Genomic DNA, 15,896 nt, shown 5'->3' with positions numbered 1-15,896 from the left:
ATTGCCACCTGTGCAACACAGATTGTTCTGGACATGTTGGGATGCTGTTCAGGTTAGGTCCCTGTAAGAGAAGCCAGATCAGAATTACCTGGCTGTTTGGTGGCAGTGCTCTTGCATGGTTTTTCCTCTAGTCTTCTCATGGGTAAAAGTCCAAAACAGTATCAGCCCACCTTGCCAGGCCCTTTCCAGTTAGAATAAAGAACACAGGCATCACTTAGGAGTGCTATGAAGTCAATGCAGGTCTAGGTCAAGAAGGTTGCCTCCTCTCTGTTGCAAACTCTGCTGTGACCTGCTCTGTGTCCCCAGGCCTCACTTTCCACCCTGGCCAGGCAGAAGAAACAACTTAGGATCAGGGAGCTGCTGTTTGACATCTGTAAGGCAGGTTGAGAAGCGTGACCTGGGGAGTTGATGTCTGAAAAGGAGGATATATAAGGTTTTGTGTTTGCGAGGTAACGTTGAAACTAACAGGCTCAAAAACTCGCTATGGACTTCCTACTGAAATGGCTTGTGCAGCCACAGGGAACTTCCCTGGGACTTGCCACACATGTGCTGGTACAGTCCTGTTTGCTGTTGATGCCCATCTCCAGTGTGTAATAAGAAACTTCCCCAGATTGCACTGATGATGCAGCAGCAGCAACTTGTAAGCGGTTCTCCTTCAAGCATCTTGAAGTGAGTAAGGAAAACACCCAAAAAGAAAGTGATAGCTGCTGCAGCACTGACACTTGGGGACAACCTTCTGTTGACATTTTTGCAAAGCATGAATCGGGAAATTTGACCACCTTCCTCTGCACACATTTCTTGTGGTATATACTTCTGTGTGATCTCTGCTTCCTGTGACCCAGATAGGACTGTGGTACACTTACATTTAACATTTATTACGGTCTTCTTGCCAGCTGGACTTACCGTGAGCTAGACTTCACTGGTACAGATGAAGAAAGCTTCATGCTGTTTAGCAGTGGCTGTTTGATATCGAGTAGCTGGGGATCCAGCCTGTTGCTCCCAGGTGGTTGGGTTGGTTTTGTGTAGAAGTGTTGCAGGTTATCCCTAATCTTGGTATGTGGCTTGGCACTTCCTAAACTGGGGAAGGCCAGGCTTGCCTTGGAGAAAAGTGGTGGACTAAAGGAGTACCATAGTTGTAGGTAGTCTGCTAAGCAGACAGGTGGTAAGGGGAAAAACAGGGAGAGCCTATGAAATGCTGAGGCTAGAGTAGAGAGAGGCAGGAGTGGCTTAGCCGACATGTGATATAGAAAAATATTATCACTTGCTTTTTTTTTTTTTTTGAGGGTGAAGGGAAGAGGCAAGGAAGATGCTTATACCTCTGGGAGCCAGGAGATTAGGGTATGGGGGTTGAGATGGCCCGGAGAAGGGACTGTAGAGGTAGATATGCTTGTTACTTGTTGTCCTGGTTTAACCCCAGCCGGCAACTAGGCACCACACAGCCACTCGCTCACTCCCCTCGCAGTGGGATGGGGGAGAGAATCGGAAGGGTAAAAGTGAGAAAACTCGTGGATTGAGATAAAGACAGTTTAATAGATGAAGCAAAAACTGCACACGCAAGCAAAGCAAAACAAGGAATTCATTCACTACTTCCCATTGGCAGGCAGGTGTTCAGCCATCTCCAGGAAAGCAGGGCTCCATCATGTGTAATGGTTACTTGAGAAGACAAACTCCATAACTCCGAATGTGTCCCCACCCCCCTTCCTCCTTCTTCCCCCAGCTTTATATGCTGAGCATGATGTCATACGGTGTGGAATAGCCCTTTGGTCAGTTGGGGTCAGCTGTCCCAGCTGTGTCCCTTCCCAACTTCTTGTGTACCCCCAGTCTCCTCGCTAGCAGGGCAGAGTGAGAAGCAGAAAAGGCCTTGACTCTGTGTAAGCATGGCTCGCTGGTAACTAAAACATCCCTGTGTTATCAACAGTGTGTTCGGCACAAACCCAAAACATAGCCTCATACTAGCTACTATGAAGAAAATGAATTCTATCCCAGCCAAAACCAGCACACTTGTGAGGGGAGACAAGGGAGCAGTAAGGAAGACCAACACTGCTGCAGAGGGGAAAATACGGAACCCAGTGCAGGTCTGAAAATTGTTGCTTAAAACTGCTTTATGTCTTTAGGCTACATGTCTGACCTCGTTAAAGGAGCTGCCAAGTCTGTGGTGTCCAAATGTCAGAATTTGGCTACAGTTTGTAAAGAAAAGGAGCAGCAAAGGGGATGGTAATGACTGGAAAGAAAAGGTAGTAGGAGAAAAGGCAGGGAGAGATCAGTTCAATTCCATTGCATTTTTAGAAAGCCAGTTTGGTTTTTGAGCAGTACATCCGTGTTGCTGGTAACTATCAACAGGTAGTAACCAGCTGGGAACATGGGAGCAGCCTAGTAAGATGAGTATGAACGTTTTGTCGTATGCTTAACTTTTACAGTGTAGTCATTGGTGGCAGTTCCCCATCCCAGAAGCAGAGGACTCTTTTTGGTGGTGATGAACCTGGGGCAAGAGGAAGTTACTCTGGAGTTGGATCAGGGGGGCCGCAGTGAGGGGCTGTGGTTTCTTCTGATATTTGCAAGATTGCCTGGCAAACAGGTTATGCTGCACCTTTGCTTTGGAAGGTGCAGCATTTTCCTCTTCAGGGGATGCTTTTGGTGTTCACTGAGCTGCAGGGCATGTGTGCACATCTCTGAAAGAGGTGTAATGGTTACTTTCTGGCTCTTGCATGACTGCCTGTCCACGCAGGGGATGCTGAGCCATTCCTTTTCCTGACATCGGGTTAGGAAAGGGGGAAGCTCCAGCTCCAGCACATTAAGAATGCTGCAGGTGTGCCTTATGTGCATGTGTCTAATCCATGAACTGTGGAAAGGGAAGAGCGTGTTCCTAATTGCTTCCTGTGACGCTGCACCTGCCTGGTGTTCTGGTTACTGCCTCGATGCAGTCCTCCTGACTGTTAGCAGGAGCTTTGGGGTCAGTCTTAGTTGAAGTATTTTCACTGCTAAGTAACAGGATTTCATTTCTTCTCTGTACTTTTTATCCTGCAGAGGGAAGAAAAGAACATAAGGATTTTCTTTTCGTAATGCTGGTATCACTTAGTGGCATTAAAATTCAGATAGGGTGAATCAGTAGCAAACAGGAGGAGGAATTCCTGTGGGGAAGGTGTAATGCAGGGAACACTTGGTAAAATTCTCTGGTTTTGTTAAGCAGAATACAAGACTATAAGACATTCTAACAATCATTTTTGGGCATATTCCTTATTGCGTTGGGCCATAACACACCAGTTCAGCAAAAGAGGTAAATCTGTGCTTAACTGCAAACGTGCAAAAGTTCCCTTTGTATTTAGTGAGTGTTTAGGACTGTCCTACTCATGGTTGATTTTCCCTGGGTCTGTGCTATTACCTAATCTTTATGGCAGCAATAGAGGATGGGCTTTTTAGACATATCTGATGATGCCCAAATGAGAACACTTGAAATAGAGCTCATTTCCAAACAGTGCTGAGTGGTGGACCTTTAGAAAATCAGCTTCACTATGGTGTCTCTAGCAGAGACAAGTAGAAATTGAAATATTCATATGCACTAATGACCTTTGAAAAAAGCTGCTGAAAACATTTGTAGTAGCCAAGGGTAATTCCAAGGGAAATCCCAGAAAAATTGATAAGTCCCTTCTAGAGCGGTTGAGAGGCAGTGGTGCTTGCACCCTGTTAGATGGTTCATTTTGAAGGTGGATGTGTAACTGCTGCATCTTAAAGCTGCATGGACTATTGGCTGGTGACATGCAATCTAAATTGGTTTTATAACCGATCTCTCCATCCCGTGAATAACAACATTTGGTTTTATTTTATGACTTGCAGAGTGGTCATTGTTTTATCTCTGATGAACCTGACAGCTCTCACACAGCTACGTGACTCCAAAGCAGAATATCATTATGGCTTCAGGTTTCAGGCAAGGCTTCATGGTTACTGGTGCTACCAGGCTTTCCCATCTGGGGTGCTCTTACTGTTGGTAGGTGCCTGGGAGGATGAGGGAGGAGGCAGCTGTTCAGGTATGTGGCAGGAGCAGATAGGGATGTGTTGCTCTTCCTCGCCTTCCTGTGTCAGGTGATAAATGCTTGATCTTCCTTCTTCCTTGAAAGCAAGGGAATGCTTTGAGCAGGTTACTCTAAGGGACAGCCCCACTTCTCTGCTGATGAGCTATTAATTGCATGCTGTCACATGTGGTTAGTATGGTTTAGGAGAGGGAGTCCTCCCATCCTTGCCACAGCTCTTCCTCCTCATATGGATTCTCAGAAAGAAGAAAAAAATAAAAATCCCCCTAACCTTGGAAACTCCCGTTACTGAACCTCTTTTCTCCCTCCCAGGACCTGTCCCAATTCTGCGAACTAACGAAACTATCCACCTGAGAGTTGCACATCCCTTAGTCAGACTGCAATACCGCCTGAGGTTTGCAGAACTACTCTAAATGAGCAAATACTTATTCTTGAAATAAACCCCGAGACCGTGAAAAAAAAGACCTCCATTTTGTTTCTGTCAGACTTCTTACAGAGGTGACACTTTCTTAATGTGGAGAGCAAAATTATATTGTCTCTTCACTCCCCTTATTCCTGTTTACATGCCTTCTCTGAAACCTCACTTTTGTTTGACACAAATTACTCCTGCATAGCAGTTGTCTGAGCTACATGCTTAGCTTGACTTCTGCTTTTCTTACTCCAAATTATTGCATCTTCCTACTTATTCCACTCTTTGCTTGGTCAGCGTATGTGTTTGCTGTCATTTGTGTGGCAAAATCTTTGGGTCAAGCACTGGTATCTTTGTTGTTTGCTGGTTTTGTGCTGATACCGCACTGCATTTGACCTGCTGCTGTCTCTTCCTATCGATTGACATTGGTGACATGGAATTGGTGACTAATCTGTGCCTTACTGCTGGTGGCAGCACTTCTCGTTGCTTCTCCCCTTTGGCTAAAAGAAAAGATGAAAGAGATGCCCTCATCTGTCACCTTTCTCTGCTACAGGGCAAGGGAGGCAGAGAGCTGGGGAGGGGAGCTCCTTGCTTTGGTGTAGACGTTCAAGGGTGCCAACAGGCAAAGCAGCAATGGGAGGTTAACTTGCAACTCATCAGGTTCTGAATAAAAGTGGATTTATAACTACATTTTGTTGTTGTTTAAAGTCCTTCTTTCTGCCCAGCCATCACAGTGTGATTAAAATCCCAGGGAAGACAAAGGACTCTCCCTTTTAAAGCAGGCCTCTTCCTATCAGTGTTTTTTCAGTATGTGCTGTCTCCCTCCTGGACCAAGCACCTGATGGGGCTTTCAGTCCCCTTGGCAGCCCCTCCTCCAGTCTTTCCTGCCCTCCTTTCAGGTACAGCTTCCAGAGAGATGACAATGTTTTGCTTTTGCTTATCTGAGTCTCACTGTTACTGGCTGTTCCCCACACACAATCTTCCCCATCATGGTATTTATGCTCTGCCACATGTAGATGTTACGGGGAGAAAGCTAAGTGATAAAGGCAAGCTTGACATGCAATGGTGATCCCCAAACCAGTGAACACTAATATGCAAAGAATATAGCGCCTTTCTCAAATAGGGTAGACCAGGCTGCTCTGCCAACCCTGAGGAGTTTCCCACTGCGGTACAGGGCAGTTTCAAAATGACTTAGAGCTGAGCTGGTACTGGAGTCGCAATGAACTCTGTGTTTTCTATTTTCTTCTAGTCCACCGCTCATTTGGTTACATCCCCTGGGTGTCTGTGTTGTCCTAGGTCCCTTGGCAAATGCTGCCTTTTGGAGAAGGGGGAAAATGGCCACTGCTGTTGGGTCCAGGAGGGTTTTGGTGAATCCTCATGGGCACTTGGTGCTTGCTCTCCCCTCCATCTCCTGTGCAGACCTGTTGCAGGGGGATGGTGGGGCTGGCAGGGTGGATGGGAACTCAGGGTATCTGCTGAGTGAAGAACTGCTTATAACACCTCCTCTCTTCAAGTCAATGCAGTAAATAGATTTAGTCTGCTTTATTTAGTAACTAAGGATGCATTTCAGTTGAGATGCGTTAACTGGATTGAATTCTTCTAGGTCATGGTTTGAGACAAACAGCTATCACCTTGGCAAAACAAAACTCTAATAAGAAATAATATGTCAGATCAGTCTGTCTTCACTGTTGGACAAAGGACACCCTCTTTATTCCGAGATCCTCATATTTCGAAGTTTATTTCTCCCCTGTGGATCATGCAAATATTTTCTGCAAATAAATTCTAAATCTATAGAAGAGTAAAAACTGAAACATCTTAATCTAGACCTTATTCTAAAATCACAAATGTGGAGACAAAGTCTGGGGCAAAGTTTTAACTTCAGCTCTTCCTTCTTGGTTGTCAATGTAATTTTGAAGTTGGTAGTAGAGGACTAAAGTCTGAGCTGAGGGAAAAGTGGAGGCTTCAGTTTGCACATCTTCCTTTATGCAAGCCCTTTTCCTTTGCGGAACTTCTGCATGCTATCTTTGGGCGCAAGCTTTAGCCTTAAATATTGGAGAGCAGAAGCTACTCGTAAGAGCACAAGGTAAGCAGGGAAGTACTTGCATAGACCTTATGGCACCCCTCTGGTGTCCTTGAAGTACAGTTGTTTCACACCCACCAGAAAAATAAATCCTCAAATAAGAAAGGGCTGTTTATCTTGGAATATCACCCTATGAAACTGGCTGTTTCTACAGCTGTAGCCAATGGCCTGAGGCAAAAAGCTTTTGGATCTGAATGCTTGAATTGTCATGTGTAGTTTGGCCATATCAGGTTTTGAATTAACTTGGAGGCCAGTTCTAGGTTGCTCCCAAAGGCCTCTCGCATCATCAGGATCAAAGGAAACCACAGGAGGTGTGGTACGGAACAATCCTATCTTGGAAAAGTAAACCTAACAGCCTAAAAATGTGTTAAACTGATTCCACTTTGTAAATGTTTGTTAATATGGTGGCCTACTGAAGCGATTGAGCTGAAGCTCTGGAGTCAAACACTGAAAAATTGTCCAAGCCAGAGCATTAAGCATTTTCTGTTCCAAGATTAACACTAACAGCTTGTGCGCCACCATCTTCATGAATAAGAACTACCGGCACAACCTGCAGATATGTTTCTAAAAGTAGAAGAGAGCAAATACGTATGAATTTGGGAAAAAAAAAAAGGGGGGGGGGAGGAATGAAAAAAAGCCTTGAATTAGCCTGCAGAATGCTGAATTTAACTGCAAGGTTCAGTCAGTATGAAACTAGACTTTCTGTAGGCACTTTCATTCAGTGGCTATTTTAGCTCAAAATGAGAGCTCATATTTGCAGGCATTTTAGCACAGTTATATGTGCTGGTCCCAGGCTCTGGGAGGAAGGGAGGAATGCTCTTCAGTATGATAGACCCACAGTTTGTTTATGGTGAAGAGTCATGGTGGCTCTCTATCTACCTGGCCTAATGGTGTGTAAACAAACCATGGCTAGGAGATGGTCCTGCTCAGGACTCAGATTCTGTCAGAAGGCCTGTGAGTCTGTGTGGTGTCTTGGCCAGAGCCTTCAGATCCTGTGGGGCAGAAATAACAAGCAGAGTCAAAGCTGGGATTGTCATCCAGGGGTGAAGGATCAGCAAATACTGCCCTGTTGGTGCCCTGGGCCTGGGAGAGAGCTTCCCTGGGGATGCCTGAAGGACGAGGGAGTATGGAGCCCTGGTTGTCTGAGCTCTGCTGCTCACTTTGCTTTACAGGTAGGTGGGACCAGAGGGACTGGTGTGACATTGTTGTACTGGTTACATTTAAACATGAGGTCAGAGTTTAAATACAGAGTCTAATGACAGCAGGAACATTACTGGGCTGACTCATGTTGCCAAGAATACACTCTCATTTCTGCATGCATCCTCACACAAGGGGGGAGGAAATGATGCTGTAATCTTGCGTTATGCCAGGGAAACTCAATTTTAGACCCTGCACCTATTTCATCCCTTTTATCTTTCTGTTGGCTGGATGTGGTCTTGTTGGAATAGAGTTTATTGAACGGTATTGGACAACAGAGGTTGCTGAAGGGATGTGAATGACCTTGTGTAAAGCATGTTCAAAACACCTACTGCAAGGGTGAAAGTCCCCCATTTTCCTATCTTAGGCCCCTGGCACGGGCTTCCATGTCACAGCATGGTCGTGCTGCAAGCACAGAGAGTGGATATGGATGTATTAGTGTGTGTAAGGTACAGCTGTGAAATGTGGCCAAGAGAGCACAGTACAGCTTGCTTCTCACCATCTGTAAGGGTCCAGTGATTGAGCCTTTCTCCTTGGGGATAAGCAGCACTTCAAGGAAGCCATCTGTTGCATCTCTAAATCTGTGGCAAGAGAGTGCAAGAGGAGCACTGCCTCTTGTCATAAAGAGAGCAAATGAGAATGGAAAGGGCAGAGTTAAGTATTACTGCTTTCCTTATTTCAGTAAGGTGGAAAGACACAAAGGTCCTGACTACACTGAGTAATTAGTGCTAAAAATAGCTAACTTTTTTTGAAAGAGACAGGCGATGAATCCTGCAAGGAAGAGATGGTATGACTGGTGAAAACAAGGGCTGCAATTCTATGGCAGCTCTACTAGCTTTGTCTGTGGCTGGGTGGGACTGTTGGAGAGGGACCAACTGGTTAAGCTCTGGAGTTATTTGGCTGAGAGCACAGCTGGCAAGCCTGAGATCACGGCAATGAGGGCACTGGAGCTAATGACAGAGTTTCCCAGAGGGGAAAACAGTGGCGAATGCCTTGAGTGTGAGGTTTTGTTAATGAAAAGCCAGGTATAAACTGAGCACGTTTCCATGGACTAAAGAGCACTACCGTGTTTCTCTATGCATCAGGTCCACATGTCTGAGGCAGAAGTGGGAGGTGCAAGTTAGATACAGCTGGGAAGGGTGGGGATGCCTGGGTGTGTGCCTTTAGGGATGAAAGGAAGTTGACTTGAGCATATGTCATGAATCTGGCCTGCCAGACAGTGTTTCCGGGCAGAAAGAGAGATTGTAGCCTTGGAAACAGAGTGTGTGGTCACCCCAAAGCTCAACCTTTCTGCTTTGAAAATTAAAGATGGGTAAGGTACATTTGGAAGCAGAGGACTGACATAATAACCGTTGCACCATCAGTTCCTGTGCTGTAATTTCTCTGTTCCTGTTTCCAGCCTCTCTGAAATAAGTTTTCACTGTTGAGATATACAGTTGTCTGGCCTTTGTTTTCTTTTGATAAGGAGCCTTGCTTTCTCCTTCATTATAGACCTCCTGAAGCCTAGCTGTCACATTTCTCTAGTAGAGGAGATGCTGCTCTGTAAAGCCAGTGTTGGGCCATTGCTGGACACACATCTCCATCCTTAGATCCAAGCCCTGCCCCAGTATGCTGCAAAAAGGGATAACACCATGAGCATCTTTAAGGTGCTGGACTGTCTAGTGTGTATGGCAGAAGAGTGGGGCTCATTGGTGTACTTAGCTCTTTGGTACAGAGTGATAGTATCTCTGTGGATAGGGCCCTGGGGATGCTTCTCAGTCTCTAGGGCTTCAGCTTTCACTGTTGATGTGCATTCAGCCCTGATGCTGGCCAAGTGAATGCAAGGCTTTTGAATAATGCTAAGTTGTCTGCCAGTTGATATTTATCCATCTCTTTTTAGTGTGCTTCCAGTAAGTGTTTTTTCCCCAACTAATAGGTGGTGCCAGCTGACAGAGGATGTCCTCTGCAGGCCCCAGCGACTGGCAGTATAGGAAGGGCCTGGCTGAAAAAGCCAAAGCAGTGTTACTTCTGGTCACGTTGATGTGGCTGTGCTGGGAATGCAGCAGGCAGTCCCAGCCAAGCCTGACACAGGGACAGTCTAAAAGAACGGGTCTGCTCAGACTGCTGTCTGATCTAGCCCCTGAGGCTCAGTGATGTACTGTGGGCCCCCAAATCCTCCTCTGTACGTTGGCTGTGGATGTGATTGATACTTTCCCACTAGAGGGCAGTTTTATCATGCGTGTATTGTCATAGGTTGCTAATCTCATTCAACAGAGTCTCTCTTTAAGACCAACAGAAACTCTGACGAAAGCTGTGGTCAACATTTAATTATTTCAGCAGCTACCAAGTGCCTGTATGAATGATAAAAATCATTTGTTTGGAAATACACTACTGAATATAAACCAGGTATTGAGGTACAATTTTTTAAGTGCGCCATGTGTCTTTGGGAACAAGCACGCAGCAGGTGTGTCACAGTCGCATGGAAATGAGTGAGTGTGACTGGGGCATGTGTTCTGCACTGAGAGCAGGCGCACAGCTCCTGGATGCTGCTTCTGGTAAAAGCAGAGATATAGCAGGTTTGTATCACAGAAGTTGGATGCAGTAGTCAGCTTTTTAATTTTTTTAATATATTCTGAAACTTTACAAAGAAATATTTTTTGTATCAGAAAGTGTGACCAGCAGGATTAGGGAAGTGATTGTCCCCCTTGGCACTGGTGAGGCCACACCTCGAGTCCTGTGTTCAGTTTTGGGCCCCTCACTGCAAGAAGGACATTGAGGGGCTGGAGCGCGTCCAAAGAAGGGCAACGAAGCTGGTGGAGGGCCTGAGCACACGTCTTACGAGGAGAGGCTGAGGGAACTGGGGTTGTTTAGCCTGGAGAAGAGGAGGCTGAGGGGAGACCTTATTGCTCTCTTACAACTACCTGAAAGGAGGTTGTAGTGAGGTGGGGGTTGGTCTCTTCCTCCTAGTAACAAGTGATAGGATGAGAGGAAATGGCCTCAAGTTGTACCAGGGGAAGTTTAGGTTGGCTATTAGGAAAAACTTCCCTGAAAGGGCAGTCAGGCACTGGAACAGGCTGCCCAGGGAAGTGGTTGAGTCCCCATCCCTGGAGGTATTTAAAAGAAGGGTAGCTGTGGTGCTTAGGGACATGGTTTAGTGGTGGACTTGGCAGTGCTGGGTTAATGGTTGGACTTGATGATCTTAAAGGTCTTTTCCAACCTAAACGATTCTATGATTCTATGAAAACCAAAAGAATGCCCAAAGACCCTAATTCTCAATGGAAAAGGCAAGTGCTCCTTACTAGGACATTAGTGGTCCTGGAGGTTATGTTTCTCAGATCAATAATGATATATTAATAGGCATTAACATTTCAGAAAACCAAATGAGTAAGAACCATGATTTCAGGCTCACATAATAATCTAGACCTCGGAGGCAGCCTGGGGAGCTTTCTGCACTGTGAGGCATGGTTGTGTTGGGAATATCACACTCAGTTCTGCTGATGATATGTGAGAGGATGTGACCTGAGTTTCTCAGCTAGTGAGAAACAAGAGATCAGTCATGACCTTGTCCTGTAACTCAGTAAGTCAAATTTGGTCATGTTCTAATGTGACATTTCTTCCAAACACAAGTTGGACTTGTTTGCTTCTGCTACTCCCCCCCCCCCCTCCATGATGGAGGGAACATGCTCCTCTGCTCCCTCTAATGTGCCTGGAAACATCCAGGATTTTTGCCTTCCTGAGATCTGAGCTAATGTTGTGAGGAATGACAGATGGTGACCTTGCTGGGAAGCTTAGCAGACAACATTTCTTGCTTCTTTTTTGTCCAGTTATACTTGTCCAGACCATTTGTCCCTGCGCCAGGCACAGTGTCTGGGAAGAGTGGCTGAAGGCACACCTCATGTCTGCTTTTCTCTAGGGTTAGGAGTTTCTAGGGCTTCCTCTTGGAAGCCTTTCCAACAAAGCCGAGCTCTGGTTCAGCCACTGTGATAATGACAAGTTTGTCTGTGCTGCCCTTTCCTTTGCCTTGTGGGAAGTGGGTTCCCCAGTAGACAAGCTCAATGTGGGCTACGTTCCCTTCAGTACCTGGCCTAGTTCCACTCCCTCACTTCGTGTTTTGAAGAGATTGTAGTGCCTTTTGGGTCACAGATTCCTTCTCAGCCCTTGTGGAAGCTGCTTGCTCCCACCTGAAGCCAATAGTGCTGGGTCACAGCATGAGGCCCATGCTCTAGATGCAGGATAACTGCATAGCAAGGAGCACTGTACCAAGCAGTTACAGCCTGAGCAGGTAAAACATAAATGGTTTTATTTCTCCAATGGCTGCCTGGTGCATCAAACGTAAAAAGCTATGCAAACCCATTTAAGGTATTCATGGCTGTCGTGGTTTAACACTGGTTGGCAATTGAGCACCACACAGCTGCTCACTCACCCTCCCCACCCCCCTGGTGGGATGGGGGAGAGAACTGGGAAAAAAAAAACCAACCATGGGCTGAGGTAAAGACAGTTTTTAATAGGACAGCAGAGGAAGAAATTATAATAATAATGATAAAAGAATATACAAAAGTGATGCACAATGCAGTTGCTCACCACCTGCTGACCGATGCCCAGCCTGTCCCTGGGCAGCAATCGCTGCCCCCCGGCCAACTCCCCCCAGTTTATATACTGGCATGACATCATATGGTATGGAATATCCCTTTCGCCAGTCTGGGTCAGCTGCCCTGGCTGTGCCCCCTCCTGGTTTCTTGTGCGCCTGGCTGAGCATGGGAAGCTGAAAAGTCCTCATAGTATAAGCAGTACCTAGCAACAAATAAAACATCAGTGTGTTATCAGCATTATTCTCGTACCAAATCCAAACACAGTACTATGCCAGGTACTAGGAAGAAAATTAACTTTATCCCAGACAGAACCAGGACAACGGCACACCTGAGAACTTACACTAGATGGACTCTGCAGGTGGATGCTCTTGCTAGACAGCCTGTAAGGCTGTGCCTTCTCGTATCTGCCTGAATCTTGCTCGCTTGTATTGGAAACTCTGGCTGCAATGATCCTTCCTTGTGTTGCCTGCCAGAGTCTCCCTCTGTGTGATTCATCCCTCCAGGACTGTACAAATAAACTTTCAGTTGTCTGGGGCATAAGCAGAATGGTTTCCTTGCGTAGGCTGTGTGGGTCTTAAGCCATGCAGTGCTGAGTGAGGCTCTTGTCCTCAAACTGTCTCACAAGGCCAGACTCCATTTCCATCTATTGCTTCCTCAGTGCTATCCCCCTCTGGTAGTGTGGATGCAATTCCTCCTCTGGTAACACTGGATGTCATAAGAGAATAGAGAAGATCAGGCTGGTGCTACAGGCTCTCAGAGTGTGTCCAAGCCACCTCCTTGATGGGTCTCCTTCTCCTGTTCAAGGGAAGATGTCCAAAGAAGCTGTCGCATCTTGTGCAGAAAGACAGCTGTCTCCATGAGGGAACATAACTCTGTCTTCATCCTTTCCACCCTTGTGGGTTTGATCGTGCATGGTCGACTAGGCTTCTGTGATGGGCTTAACACATTGTTTTGGGATCTCGTGCTGCTTGTTTGTTTTCCTGTTTGTCTCATTTTCTAAGTGTTTCCAGACAAATTGTAGGCGGGTTCCTGTTAACTTATCCACCCTCTGTCCACCTCCTCTCATCTGCCTTTCCCTTTTCTCGAGTTTCCCATGAGAAACTATATTGCTGTTAGGATCCTTGTTGTTCTTTGCTCTCTTTTTGTCCAAGATGTTTTCTCTGTGCAAGTCTCTGTCCACAGTCCTTTCCTTCTCTGAAGTGGTAAAGCTGCTCTGACTCAGGCCTAAGAGAAGTATATTAGCAGCTTTCTGCCACCTTCAACCATTAGGAGCAAAGTCTGTGGTTTGTTTTCTGTGGGGTGTGAATAGAAATGTATTGGCAAAATCATATTTAAATACCATTTTGTGGACCCCAAAGCAATGGGATTTCCTTAAAAAAAAAAAATTCTTTTTCAATAATGCATTTGGAAATTTTTGCTTTATTTTGATGTCTGGTCTTTTAGATTGTACTTGCTTCACTCTTTTTTCTAGAGTTTTGCTGTATCATGAGAGTACCTCCAATTCTGGGACTTAAAATATGTATTTATTTCAGACATAGTAAAATTTGTGATCAGCTCACTAGAGCTGGTAACACGAATTCTTTTCTACCTATTCAGCAAAAACAGATGTTAGAAATAAGCTTTACAGTCTTGCACCAATTCCTGCCCCACCTAATGTAGTATTTTGCTCATGTTCTGCTCAGATTCCATGCCTGTCATCACTAGATGTCTTCCTAGGTTTTGGTCATCCTCTCCTTAACCTTTGTGCTATCCATGGCAGCTGTTGGGTGTTTAGGACCTTGTTTAGACCCTCCCTCTGCAGTTTTCTCCTCAAATGTTGCAGATGTTGAGGTAATGTCTTCTGATTGCTTTGGTCAATAGTGGTTTGTAATGATAATCTTTCTTGATGGCTTGCTTTGTGGGTCCTAACTCTATCTGTTTCTGCTAATCACCAGTCTTAAAGACAGTAGTATAAAACAGACTGTTCAGTTAATTCTGCTTGTCTATAGAGCATGTGCTGATGCTGTACATTTCTGCTGTGGTTTGGTCAGTTAAATCCAGCTCACGGTCTTGCTACCTGAAATTACTGCTGCTCGTCTTGTCAGGGATAGGGGACAGTTAGGACCGCATCCCTTTGATTCTTTAGGGCCACTACTGTGTGGTAAGGATTTGAGATTATTTTCTTTGGCAGGATGGTTTCTTTAGCAGTATCCTTAGTCTGTCCTGCATATGGGTTACAGGCTGTCTCCAAAATAGAGCTGGAGCCCACCAGTCAGGCCAGCATTGGCAGAAGGATCACTGTTGGGTTGTACAACCTGCTCTTCACCTCTATGGTCTTATTCCAACATTTAGACTCTTGCTAGTTGATGCTTTTTATTCTGTTTCGTCAGAACCTGAAAATACTGAACTATACTTAATCTCTACACAGAACAGAATAATATCTTTTTTTTTTTTTCTTTTTTAACATATGAGTGAGTAGAGGCACAGTGACTCATTCTGACTCAACTGAGGTTTTTCAGAAGGGGTAAGCAGAATGAGGGCTGAAACTTGTCTCACCTTCTCATTGGTTTGTGTGGAAGATCAAAGGGCTGTAGTGACGTGTTTTGAAAAGTCTCTGTGTGAACCCTAGCATCCCAAAACATCAAGGGTAGCCTTGAACTCCATTCTCAGGCTGGCATTGTCTCCTACCATCTGGTTTTCTGGAGCAAGTAGGAGCAGTGAGCCATGTCGCCTTGTGCTGCAGGAGCTCCCTGTGGTAACTGGTGCAGCTGTAGGGTCCGTGTCCTAGCTGGATAATTCTGCCTTTGGTTCAAAGTAATTTTTTGGACATCAGAAGGTGTTTGATTTTTCTCTACCCCTCCTGTATCCCTGTTGAGTTGTCCTTGCCAGGGAGACCTAGGTCTTTGCCACCCACAGCCTCCTGGTTCTAGGAGAGTGGCAGTGTTGGGACACATCTCACATAACAGCTTGTTACTTAGCTCCTGTGTTCAACCCCATCTCCTTGAACACCACCACCATAGAAAATGACATGGGTGGTGCAGGGAAAAAGAGACTTCATCTTCCAGTTTGCACAACAAGAAGTTCTGGGCGTAGCCTGAAAGGTCTCGCTCTCTATGATTGTGGAGAACTTTCCTAATGAATGTATGTACACGATATCCTTTGATTCAGTTGTTACCCATTGGATCTAAAAGTTTTTTTGAAATTATTTAATTCTTCTGACTCGAGGTTTTTCTTTTGAAAGGAGGCCATTTCCAGTGGTATTTCCACTTAGCTGGAAGAATTGAGGAACTAAGGAAAATAACTCATAACTAATTTCACTTGTTGGCTCTTTTCCTGTCATACATTCCTCTCTTATCTCTTGAGCACTGGGATTGAGAGGGCTTCTCTGGTCTTAGAACTGAGAGCTTTGCAATTTCCCCAGGAAGAGGTGGATTGCCTGTGTCTGCTCCACAGTGTGCCTCTAACCTACCTTCTTGCCAACAAACCAAATCACTTGTTTCCTCCTGTTTTAGCTCCATGTTTGCAGCGTCGTCATTCACTTGAATGGGACAATCTGGCAGGCCTGTTGGTTTTGCCACTTGATTTGCCTGCAAATGCAGGCATTGCTTTAGCCAGTTGTATGTCCTAAGATGGATAAG

Source organism: Nipponia nippon, unplaced genomic scaffold (assembly GCF_047370975.1).
Source record: "Nipponia nippon isolate SJK-2023a ecotype South Korea unplaced genomic scaffold, ASM4737097v1 scaffold_5, whole genome shotgun sequence".
NCBI classification, from domain to species: Eukaryota; Metazoa; Chordata; class Aves; order Pelecaniformes; family Threskiornithidae; genus Nipponia; species Nipponia nippon.
The sequence above is the reverse complement of the archived record's forward strand: the minus strand, read 5'-3'. Positions refer to the sequence as shown.